General features: G+C 34.4%; 1 protein-coding gene across 12 annotated transcripts in view; it reads left to right on the top strand.

Moving 5' to 3' along the window:
• The first annotated feature begins 5,942 nt into the window (after positions 1-5,942).
• Positions 5,943-12,204, top strand: part of LOC128555690 (receptor-type tyrosine-protein phosphatase delta-like) — a 292,697-nt gene continuing 286,435 nt past the window's right edge. For 5 of the 12 annotated variants that reach the window (XM_053538800.1, XM_053538799.1, XM_053538805.1 and 2 more), the window contains exon 1: positions 6,488-6,825. The gene's annotated coding sequence lies outside the window, so the exon portion shown is untranslated. Of the gene's footprint in view, positions 6,051-6,486; positions 6,826-12,204 lie in introns of those variants that run through there. The other 7 variants (XM_053538798.1, XM_053538807.1, XM_053538791.1 and 4 more) reach the window with 3 other exon arrangements.

Below are 12,204 nucleotides of genomic sequence, written 5' to 3'. Positions count from 1 at the left end.
CTCAACAAATAACTGCGAACTGTCACATATGATGAGTATACAGTCCTATTCTCAACAAGAAGCTGACAACTTTATTTATTTATTTATTTGGGTTTTACAGCGCACCAACACAGTACAGGTTATATGGCGCCAAACAGGACTACAAATTTTGGTTTCACACCTCATTTACATCGAAATAAAAACATGAGGTATGGAATCAAAATTTGCATACCTGCTGGAATCACAGAGTTACAGCAAAACGGTATTAAGACCCTATTAGTCGCCTCTTATAATCATGCAAGGGTAAGGCAGTGGTTTCAATTCTTTTCATACACAGATCATCCCAGAACCACATGGGGCAAGCTGACAATTACCTCACTACCTCACTAGGTGAGTATACATATATTCTTTACAAGTAGGTGACAACTATCCCACTAGGTGATTATACACGTATTCTTTACACATATTTTTTACAAGTAGGTGACAACTATCCCACTAGATGTGTAAACACCTTTTCTTCCCAAGTAGCTGATAACTACCTCACTAGGTGAGTATACACATATTCTTTACAAGTAGGTGACAACTATCCCACTAGATGTGTAAACACCTTTTCTTCCCAAGTAGCTGATAACTACCTCACTAGGTGAGTATACATATATTTTTTACAAGTAGGTGACAACTATCCCACTAGGTAAAGTTGGGCATTGTGCGTACTGCTACAAGTAGACACCATCGTTTATATGACTGAAAAATTGTTGAAAAAGACGTTAAACCCGAACACACAGACACACACACACACACACACACACAACTATCCCACTATGTCTGTATATACATATTCTTTACAAGTAGGTGACAACTATCCCACTATGTCTGTATACACATATTCTTCACAAGTAGGTGACAACTATCCCACTAGGTGTGTATACACATATTCTTCACAAGTAGCTGACAACTATTCCATTAGGTGAGTAAACACCTTTTCTTCAAAAGTAGCTGACAACTACCCCACTAGGTGAGTATACACATATTCTTCACAAGTAGCTGACAACTACCCCACTAGGTTAGTATACACATATTCTTCACAAGTAGCTGACAACTACCCCACTAGGTGAGTATACACATATTCTTCACAAATAAGTGACAACTGCTGCACTAGGTGTGACACTTTACCACAATTGTTCAAATTATTGCCCTAGGGTCAAAAATGGCCACACCTCTGGGTGAAACATGTATATACTGTATGCTTATATATATATATTATATAGGTGAGTATACACCTTTTCTCCACAAGTAACTGATAACTACCACACATCATAAGTACACATCTGTTCTTCATAAAGTAACTGACAACTGATGCACTAGGTGAATGTTCACCTTTTCTCCACAAGTGACTGATAACTAGCAAACATGATAAGTATACATCTGTTCTTCAAAAGTAACAGACAAGTGTTCAAACAATGAGTTTACACCTGTTCTTCACAAGTAACAGACAAGTGTCCAAATGGTGAGTTTACACCTGTTTTGTACAAGTAACAGACAAGTGTCCAAATGATGAGTTTACACCTGTTCTTCACAAGTAACAGACAAGTGTCCAAATGGTGAGTTTACACCTGTTTTTCACTAGTAACAGACAAGTGTCCAAGCTTCTAATTGAAAGCATGTACTCTGCCTATTTAGATCATGCACTCTACCTATTGAGATCATGTACTCTACCTATTGAGAGTCATTACTTTACCTATTGAGAGCCATTACTCTGCCTATTGAGAGTAGGTTCTCTGCCTATTGAGATCCTGTACTCTGCCTATTGAGAGTAAGTTCTCTGCCTGTTGAGATCCTGTACACTGCCTCTTTAAAGCATGCACTTTACCTATTGAGATCCTGCCCTATACCTATAAAGAGCCTGTATTCTGCCTATTGAGAGCATGCACACTTCCCACTGAGATCATGCCCTGTACCTGTATTGAGGGCCTGTACTCTTCCTATTGAGAGCATGACAGTGTACTCTTCCTATTGAGAGCATGTCCTGTAGCTACTGAGATCATGCCCTGTACTTGTATTGAGAGCCTGTACTCTACCTGTTGAAAGCATGCACTCTACCTGTTAAGATCATGCAGTTTACCATTTGAAAGCCTGTTTTCTGCCTAATTGAGGGTCTGCAGTCTTCATATTGAGATCCTGCCCTGTACCCATTGAGATATTGCCCCATACCTATTGAGAGCATGCACTCTAGCTATTGAGATTATAAAAAAGGTGATAAAATCACAGCCATGTATGAATCAATGTGTCTTATTGTGCTTTTTAAACCAAATAGGGATGCATAGTATGTTTGTACTGTTGTCTGACAAGTATCACAATGAAAAAAAAAAGAATTAGCTGGACACTTTAAAGGTTATTTGACATTTCATTTTGGTCCAATGTACATGACTGTGTACTGTTTAGCTCTGGTTGTATTTCATTTCTTCCATTCTTCCAAGTGTAAAAATTAAAAAAGGTCTATGCCCTATCAGGAATGAAGGCCTTGGAGTGTTTTATGAAAAAGCTGCAAGAAATTTCAATTTTTCATCTTCTGGAGGTTATTTTGTTGATATTTACAGTGGTTAGTAAGAACAATGTCTGGCTGCAGTAGTAATTAATTACAGTAGCCAGGAAATGTGAAACCATTTTATCAATATCTTGGGCTCTAAATGAATCCAGATTGATTGGGGAAGATTTATAACAGCTTTCCAGTAAACTTAATTGAATTTCCTCCAGATAATCCATTAGAAAACAATGGCCACAGTGAGCTCAAGACAAAAATTCTGCTCAGAGTGCAGGACATACAGGGCTGTGTGAATGCAGTGGCAAAGAAATGATTTCAAAGTGACCGACCAGCCAAACCTACCATATTTTTCCAACCCCCTTTCTAGGCCTCATCCCGCCAAAAAGAAGAAAAAACCTTCAAAATAGATGTATCATATAAAATCCTTACTAGTATAACAAATTGCCCTTTCAGATAGGCTTTTTCTCATTACTTACTCTTATTTCTGTGAAAAAGGCATGTTTCTTTGCAAAAAGATATACTGGCTCCCCTCTACCACCCACACTTAAGGTAGGGTTGCTTCGGCCCCCACTGGCCCAACTACTTTTATGCCTACAGAACATATTGATGAATGCATTGCAAGATAAGTAATGTAAATCACATGTAAATTACTGATAATTGAGGCAGGTGCTTACTTTACTCCCATAGGACAGTCATCATGATTTAACAGATCGGGTGGTATATGTACCGTGTATATGTACCATTCCAAAATCTCTTTGTTCAATGGTCAAGCTTCAAGCAAGAAGTAAAATGGTGTGCCAGTTATTCATGGTATAGATGAATCATGAATAACTGGTTCATGATGCGATTGTCAACAAAATATTTCTTCCCTTAATGAATTCTGATATTGTAAGATAGATGAAATAAACTTTTTGTTTAGTGTTATTGTATTTTCTGGTTGTTTGGGATCATAAAGGCCATTTAATTTTATTATAGAATTCTGCTTACATGAACAGACTCATTCAAACCGAGTCTGCTATTATTAAGCTTGGTTGCATCATCTTCTCATGGATTTTAATACTGAAGTATTATTATCCCCCGACAAAAGTCGGAGGGATATAGTTTTGGCATTGTCCTTCCGTCCCTTTCCGTCCGTCCGTCCGGAGCCATATCTAGGAAGTGGTTGGGAATATTTATATAAAACTTCATATACATGTTCACCACTGAGTTTATGCGGCCCGTCAAGTTTCATTTAGATTGCCCACTTAACACCAGAGTTATGGCCCTTAGAAGTTTCTAGTGTTAACTATATAGGGTACTATAAATATGGCAATTTCTGCATCATAACTTTTGATATATTTGGCCTAGAACAATGAAACTTAAAACAGAATTTAGATCACTATAATGTAGTTGTGTACACACAATTTCGTTTGGATTTCTTTTGTAACTTCAGAGTTATTGCCCTTTAATTGTATAAAAATCCACATATTTGTACATAAACTTGCCATTAGGTAGAATTTCATTAAATTTCTTTCATTTTTTTCCATGAATATTTATTGTAAACATGTGAAGTTGTATATACCCACACCTGGTCACCCCCTTACCTTGGTTACACCCCCTCCCCCTCCAGACCCCCCCCCCCCCCCCCCCAAAAAAATATAAAAAAATTGTTCCTTTTTTTAGACTTTTTTTCAAACAAACTTCATATACAATATCCACCACTATGAGGTTATGGGGCCTGTCAAGTTTCAGTCAGATTGTCCAATTAACACCAGAGTTAGGGCCCTAAAAATTTCCTAGTGATAACTATATAGGGTACTGTAAATATGGCAATTTCGGTCTTATAACTTTTGATATATTTGGCCTTGAACTATGAAACCTAAACAGGATTTAGAGCACCATAATGTGGTTGTGCGTACGCTATTTCTTCCGGATTTCTTTTGTAACTTCAGAGTTATTGCCCCTTAATTGTATAAAAATCCACATATTTGTACATAACAAATTTGGTAGAATTTCATTGAATTTCTTCCATTCTTTTCCATGAACATTTATTATAAACAAGTGAAGTTGTGCACACACTATTTCTTCCGGATTTCTTTTGTAACTTCAGAGTTATTGCCCCTTAATTGTATAAAAATCCACATATTTGTACATAACAAATTTGGTAGAATTTCATTAAATTTCTTCCATTCTTTTCCATGAACATTTATTATAAACATGTGAAGTTGTGCACCCACACCTGGTCACCCCCTCCCCATTCCCCCCCCCCTTCCCCCCCCCCCCCCCCCCCCCCAAAAAAAAAAATTTCATTCCTTATTTTACTTTTTTTTCAAACCTTCCATGAATATTTATCAACATGCAAGTTGTACTATTTCCACCCAGTCATGCCCACCACCGATCATGTATCCTCTGTTCCCCACCCACCCCCCAACTTCACCCAATTTTTTTTTTTTCCATTTTTAATTTTTCATCATATTTATAATCAATATGTGAAGTTTTGTTTCCGCACCCGTTCAACACTCCCCCCCCCCCCCACTTCAAAAAAAAAAATATATAAACATATATATAAAAAATTATATTTCCATTCCTTTTTTTTTTTTTTTTTTTAACAAAATGTTCAAACCCCCACATGTTAAGTTGTAACTGCACCAACCTTGCCTCCAGCCATGTTCAAGATATCTTACTTGATTGTGTTCTCTTAAGGACATCTGTTCTTTTAAGTTCAAATGTACCTGTTAAACAGCAACACTTGGTGCCAAACCACTCAAAGACAATATTTCGTTCCAGTTAAACTTCAAGCTCACATTTCAATTAACTGCATTTAATTTCAAAAGGTAAGCTTATTACAGTAAGCATATTCCATTTAAAATAAATTCTTTAGTCAGGATCAAAGTATCATACATTTATTATGTACTCTTTAATTAAAAATATGTTTTCTGTTAGATTGATTTTGACTAATAAAATTATTTGCTTCTTAGTAACATCCTTAACTTTTTGCCGGATATATTTTTTTGCCATTCCTCATCACAAACCCTTTCGGCTGGGGATACCAATTCATCGAATTTGCTAGTTTAATCATTTTCTTGACCGAATAACAAATCTTATTTATTAATGGGTAATTCAAACGTTAAAATATTGATATGTTATTATACAAAATCATGAAAAATATGAAGTTCAAAGTTCAAAGTTGGTGAAATACCAAAAATATTTCATTGTCCAAAATCTACAAATTAACTGTTTTTGCCAAGTTGGTCATTTTTTATTTATATTCTGATTTTAGTCATCACATGTGGATAATTTTCTCTGAGTAGTCAAGTTGGAAATTTTAACAGATTGCCAACACAAGAAGAAAATTGGTTAGACAATGGGATTTGAGAAGGATTTAACCATCTTACATTTTAATCTGCAACTGTTTTGTTGTTTCTGTTATTGTTTTTTGCAGATTTTGGTTACCAAGCAGCATGTTTCTATTTTCTTCCTGCTGCACACTGACTGAATACATATTAACAGCAAATAATTGATATCTGTTGGAATGATGGTAAAATCTTAGGTAAGATTACATGGAACATAAACTTATTCTTTTATCATGTCCATCCCATATTTTGTATTTCATATTAACTTAATTTAGAACAAAACTTACATCAAACTGTTATTAAAATTAAATAGCGAAAGGATATAAATAGCTTCCTTAGAAACAATATTTACACTTGCATTGTTTAACAAGATTGTAGCTCTGTAACTGTGGGCTGTAATGTTTGTTTATCACTGAAAAATTGAAAGGAAGAGTAGTGTAATGCATGAGAATGTGTCATATTTTATCAGAGATTTTATATAGACAGGAGCTCAAATTTCAGTGGAGCTTGCTTGAGAGAAATCAATATTTCCAATAAAACAAGTTGATAAGCAGTCCACCCGCCCCTATCCAACCAAGCTGCTGCTGACACACTGTTTACAGAATTATCCCTTGGTACATGGTAGTACAGAGAGTGCTAATCACACATGAAAACCTTTCCAGTGTGTATCATCAACTCTATTATAGTGAGTTCATCCTGTAACTGCTCTCTGTGGATTAAATTGAACTCTCTTTGTTCAGTAATTAAATCTTCAAAGGAAGCTTCATGCTTTTTGCATCTCCCTTGATTTAATTCCTGTTGTTGTTTTCCTCGAAACTGGATTTGAATAATCAGGAGGTTTGAACTCTTGCTGTAATTGTGATAATTAGTGAAAAAAGTGTTACATTACATTTTATTGCAGTTGTGGGGGAAAAAAGGTGTTTTGCTTTTAAAGGATTTATTGTTATTCACCCATCTGACTGGGAAATACTGGTAAGTGTGACAGAATGTACAAAAGACCTTAATTAATCTATTAATGTTCATTTTGTGATAGTTTTAGTTGTTACGAAGTACATAAATTGTTTAATTAAGCAGGTTTTACCTTTGAAAATAGTATTTCTACAATTTTGTCAATAAATTTTGTGGAGTTTTTTTGTGCGTTTATCACATGTGACTACTTTATGTAAAACTGTCACGCGAGTTAATTAAGAATATACTGCAAGCTTTTCCAGATAAATGTCAGGAAAATTACTGAGAATACACATTCATTACTTCACAATTAAATACTGATTTTTTTCTTCCGGTATTACTCAATATCATTTTCTTGTACTTTCCATTTCTCACAGTTTTTAACCCTACAGTGCTATTTTGGTGTACATGAAATATAGTATAATTTGAGTATATTGAAAGAAAAGTCGTATGTGGTGATTTGTTTTGACATCTTTTATTAAAACTAATGTTACTTTCACAATGTCCAAAGACATGGATTGTTCTGCAATATACAAAAAACATACAAATATATTGAAAGCTTAAGCATTTAAGAAATTATAATTGTTAACACTGAAATGAGATTTAGTGTAGAAACTGGCAGAAAAAGTTAAGAATATTTACTATGTTAGATGTTTTAATGTGATACTGCAAAATGTTAATGAACATAGGGTAGCAGAATTAAGTTGCTCGGTGTATAATCATGGTTACGGTCAATTAACCTGCTTACCTATCATAATTACTTACCATTAATGATAAAATTATTTCTAAATTTAAAATGTTATTTTACATTGAAGCTTTGTTAATGAAAAAAAAAATCCTTTGATAAACTTTAAGTATCCAATGCCTCAGTTTAACTTTACTAAAATTGTAAGTGAATTATGTATAAAAAGCTATATGCCTATTCATAATTAACAATGGATTTTTAAAACAGTTTTTAGAGGTAATACACATTTATACTGTGTTTAGCAATATATATATTAATGAAGTGGGTTAGTTTAAACTTAATGCATAGAACTGTTTATACTTAAACATTATTATTATTATTATTATTATTATTATACCAGATTTATATAGCACCCTTTTCATGATAAACATGTTCAAAGGCACTTTACATATAGCCAAAGCAGCCACACAGGGCGCGAAATTCATCCTCTACTAGTACAGACACACAGCGATCTGACCAGAGGGACAGAGAGATAAATATGTTAATTTTATGTTAATCTTTATATATGCAGAAATTGTTTATTTTTCCAGTATGAAATTTGGGTCTAGTACACCTTTAAATTGATGAACATAAACAATGTAAGGGACATTTTATACAGATGAACACAAACTATTTTAAACAGATGAACACAAACTATTGTAAACAGATGAACACAAACTTTGTTAGGGATATATTACATTTAATTTAGCATTGTTTTCAGGTGGTTGGAATCTTTATTGTCAGAGACATCATGTTGATTAATGATTTCTTAGAAAATATAACAATACTGTAATTAGTAACCATGGAAACATGTAACGGCTAGATGTACACAGAGTTATAGAGGTCAGAAGTGGATAAGTGGTCAAATATCAGAGACTAACTAGAATGACCATGTAACGAGATATTGATTGTTATAATCAGTGTCTAATTACCTGAGATAATATTAATTAGTGAGGCAGTTGTTATCATGTGAGCCGCGCCATGTGAAAACCAACATAGTGGGTTTGCGACCAGCATGGATCCAGACCAGCCTGCACATCCACGCAGTCTGGTCAGGATCCATGCTGTTCGCTTTTCAAGCCTATTGCAATTAGAGAACCCATTAGCGAACAGCATGGATCCTGACCAGACTGCGCGGATGCGCAGGCTGGTCTGGATCCATGCTGGTCGCAAAGCCACTATGTTGGTTTTCTCATGGCATGGCTCGTGTCTTCTTGTATGAATTGATTTATTGTGGTATTATGAAAAAAATTATCACAAAACTTTTTATAGAAATCACCAGTTATCATATGACTGGTTCATATTCAACACCTATTCCAGTCTGATCAGTGATAAATTTGAAACATATAAAAATTAATATTTGATATTGTGTTATTAAACACTTACAGAATGGCTGCCAGACAGTATTCAAAACTATTTGCCCTTTGTCCATCTGACTTTGGGCAATACTTTTGACTAATGACCTGCAGGATATGATATATAGTAGGATTTCTGCAGTGGCATAAAGGTGACATTTGAACTTTCTTTATTTTTTGCAAAAAAAAAAAAAGAATCTCAAAACCAAACAATAATGGGTTTTTTTTGCAAAAAATTTAACCTGTCACTTTCATGCCAGCATAGAATTCCCTTCAGCATTACCTTTGAATACTTAGAGTGGGTGTGAACACAAGACAGAATATTTTATGTAAGTTTGTTGCTGTTTTAGAACTTAAATTATCAATTATGTAAGGTTAGTTTCTATATTTGGGTTCAGTTATTCTACTGGATATTATATTGAATTCATCTAAAGTGATTCAAAGTTAAAAATTCCAAATGTAAAAATACAGACTATACCTTAAAGACACATCTGACAGTTTCCTATATGTATATAGGCAAAAATTTTCCTACGGACAGAATTTCTTTAAACTTTGTGTACTGACTGAGAATCAAGTTTAAAACGGAAATATGTATTAAAAACCATAGGTACCAGTGCTCGATCCATTGAATTATCTGCCCTTGAAAATAAAAAAAAATACTAAAAAATCCAATTTTCAAGGGCAGATAATTCAAGATTAAGGCAAGGAAACTGTGCATTTTAATCTATAGTTCGGTTTTAGTTATCATTTGCATTCAATATACAAAGTTTAAAGAAAATTGGTCTATGGGAAAGACCAGGACTTTGAGGTATCATTTTGTCATGTTCATAGTCAAGGACAATTGCAACAGTGTCTATAATTGACATGGGGCAAAATTTTCCTATGGATAAAATTTCTTGTTTAAACTGTTTACTGACAGAGAATCAAATCAGAAACAGAAATATAAATAAAGCAAACCCAGCCTTGGTCATGAATTGTCTGCCCTTGAAAGTCGGAAAATACTGAAAAATCTATTTTCAAGGGCAGATAATTCAAGGGATCGAGCACCGGTACCTATGATTTTTAATACATATTTCCATTTTAAACTTGATTCTCAGTCAGTACACAAAGTTTAAAGAAATTCTAACCATAGTAAAATTTTTGCCTATATATACCGTTCATCTGTATTGTCGCGGTACTTGACATTCGACGTAACGACATTAAACAAGAAACAACACAACAGTGTATTTCTTGTCTTTACCACAATATTTCATGTCATATGCATCAATAACTGTGTGAAAATGAATAAGGTATCATTCAAGAAACATCCATGTGTACTACGAACAACAATAGTCAGCCAATGTCATCGTGTGACGTCACATCACTAATGTCGTGGTATAGGTAAAAAATTGTGGCAATCAAACTATCATAGGTTAAAAAACACAAAAAATTATTCAAACATTGAAAAGCTATCTAAGTCAAACTAACAGGAACACTAAAAAGTCAATAAATGCCAATTTAAACGTTTTATATTAACTGTTTAAATTGGTACTATCGAAAATATTCTCCTCTGGGCAGTGGAAACACCAGATATTTTGCAAGTAAATCACAAGGCCGCTGGTGTGGTCGTAATGTAGCAGAGCCTAAGAATTGTACTGTTTCTGGATATTTTCTATCTGATAGCTATCAAACATGTTTCAATTCACTGCTCAGTATCATGGGTGTATTTTGAGCAGATGGTCGCGGGGCCCCCATCCCCTCCTCCCTCTTAAAATCCGGCGAGTTAAGACGTTTTGATGTTTCGCCTAATACTGATATTTCATTCATTTTAGTGTAGTTTGGGGAGGTTACGTAAAATTTGGTGTCCTCTAACCTAATAATTAATGAGGACAAATGCCGATCAGCTGGTAGACGAACTTGTAAACGTTGCAAACATTTGCTTAATTCATGGATTTTTTTGGGATTTTTGCAATAGATATGTGAAAAATACGATTTTAATAAATGTTGACAGATATTTAGCAATGTAACTGCAGGTAAGAACATTTTTCGCTAGATGCGTAAAATAGGTCACGAACTTGACATGTTAACACCACGTAGGTGGCGCAACTCAAATACCGCGAAATTAGTGATGACGCGAGATTAGTGATGTCGAGTATACATATAGGAAACTGTCAGATGTGTCTTTAAGATAGTCCTGCACACCTTCTTTATTTTGGAAGTTGTGACATATTAATCATCATTTTTATATGGACAACATAACTGTCATCCCTTGTGCACAATTTAAAGTGGCAAAATTACTTTTTTTAAAGATAAATGATAATAAAGATGCTGGTACGTCAAATAATTCAAGATGATGCCTTAAGTCCAGGAAAGAAATCAGGCCACCACTTAACATGTTTTATTTGTCAAGTTTTCTTAGTATGTTCTGAAAAGTTGAAAAATCAGGGACTAATCAGTACAAAAAATGATTCAAATGTGTAGACTTACCTTAACACAGACACATGAAGCAAACAAATTTAATATTGTGCATTTTAATTCCTTGGTGTTGCTGTAGGGATAACATATGTTTTTTTTGTTATAACATCTGCAGAGTCCAGAGGGATTGGTTGGTGCCTGAGCCCGACAGAGCTTTTCTTGAATAAAAAGCATAAAATACTAATAAATTTGGGAATGTTTTTTTTCACATTGACATCTTTTTTTTTCCGTTTTGGGGCCATAATGCGTTTAGGCTTTGCCACAGAACGCACATACATAAAAAGGTGTTTTAACAGCGAGTGAGCGCGAGAATCTCTCTATAAACAGCAAGAACAGCAGTTTTATGCTAGAATATATTTTCAGGTCCTTTTGATGCATGGAGAACATTCAGGTTTACTATAATAGAATTTCGTTAAAATGGATGCTAGAGGGGTGTGATGGGTGTTATATATTTCATAACCGCTCGACAACAGACTGGGTCATATGGACTCTGCTGGTATATTGCTTGGTTGCATTCTATTCTTCCTAAGGATCTTTTCACCTAATTTATATTAACATGTAATATGCTGCTTGAAGATATGATAAATATGCTGTAACTAAATTTATTCTTTGATATAAGATTTACTTCCATAAAATGGTAAATACAGAACACTGTTATGGTGTTACTGTAGTCTGCCTTTCTATTGTTTTGTTTCACAATTTGATTTATGATAGCTTTTCATTCTTAGAACAAAGTCATGAAGTCAGAATTAATTGCAGTTTTGTCTGTTACCACCTCATCCATCACTTTAAACATTGAATTTTTTTCTTTTCAGTCTCTTTGAGTTGGTGTGGAATGGTTTTCTAATGCCATGCCATCAGCCAATACAT

This window comes from Mercenaria mercenaria, chromosome 3, assembly GCF_021730395.1.
Source record: "Mercenaria mercenaria strain notata chromosome 3, MADL_Memer_1, whole genome shotgun sequence".
Taxonomy (NCBI): Eukaryota; Metazoa; Mollusca; class Bivalvia; order Venerida; family Veneridae; genus Mercenaria; species Mercenaria mercenaria.
This window is presented reverse-complemented; position numbering and strand designations above follow the sequence as displayed.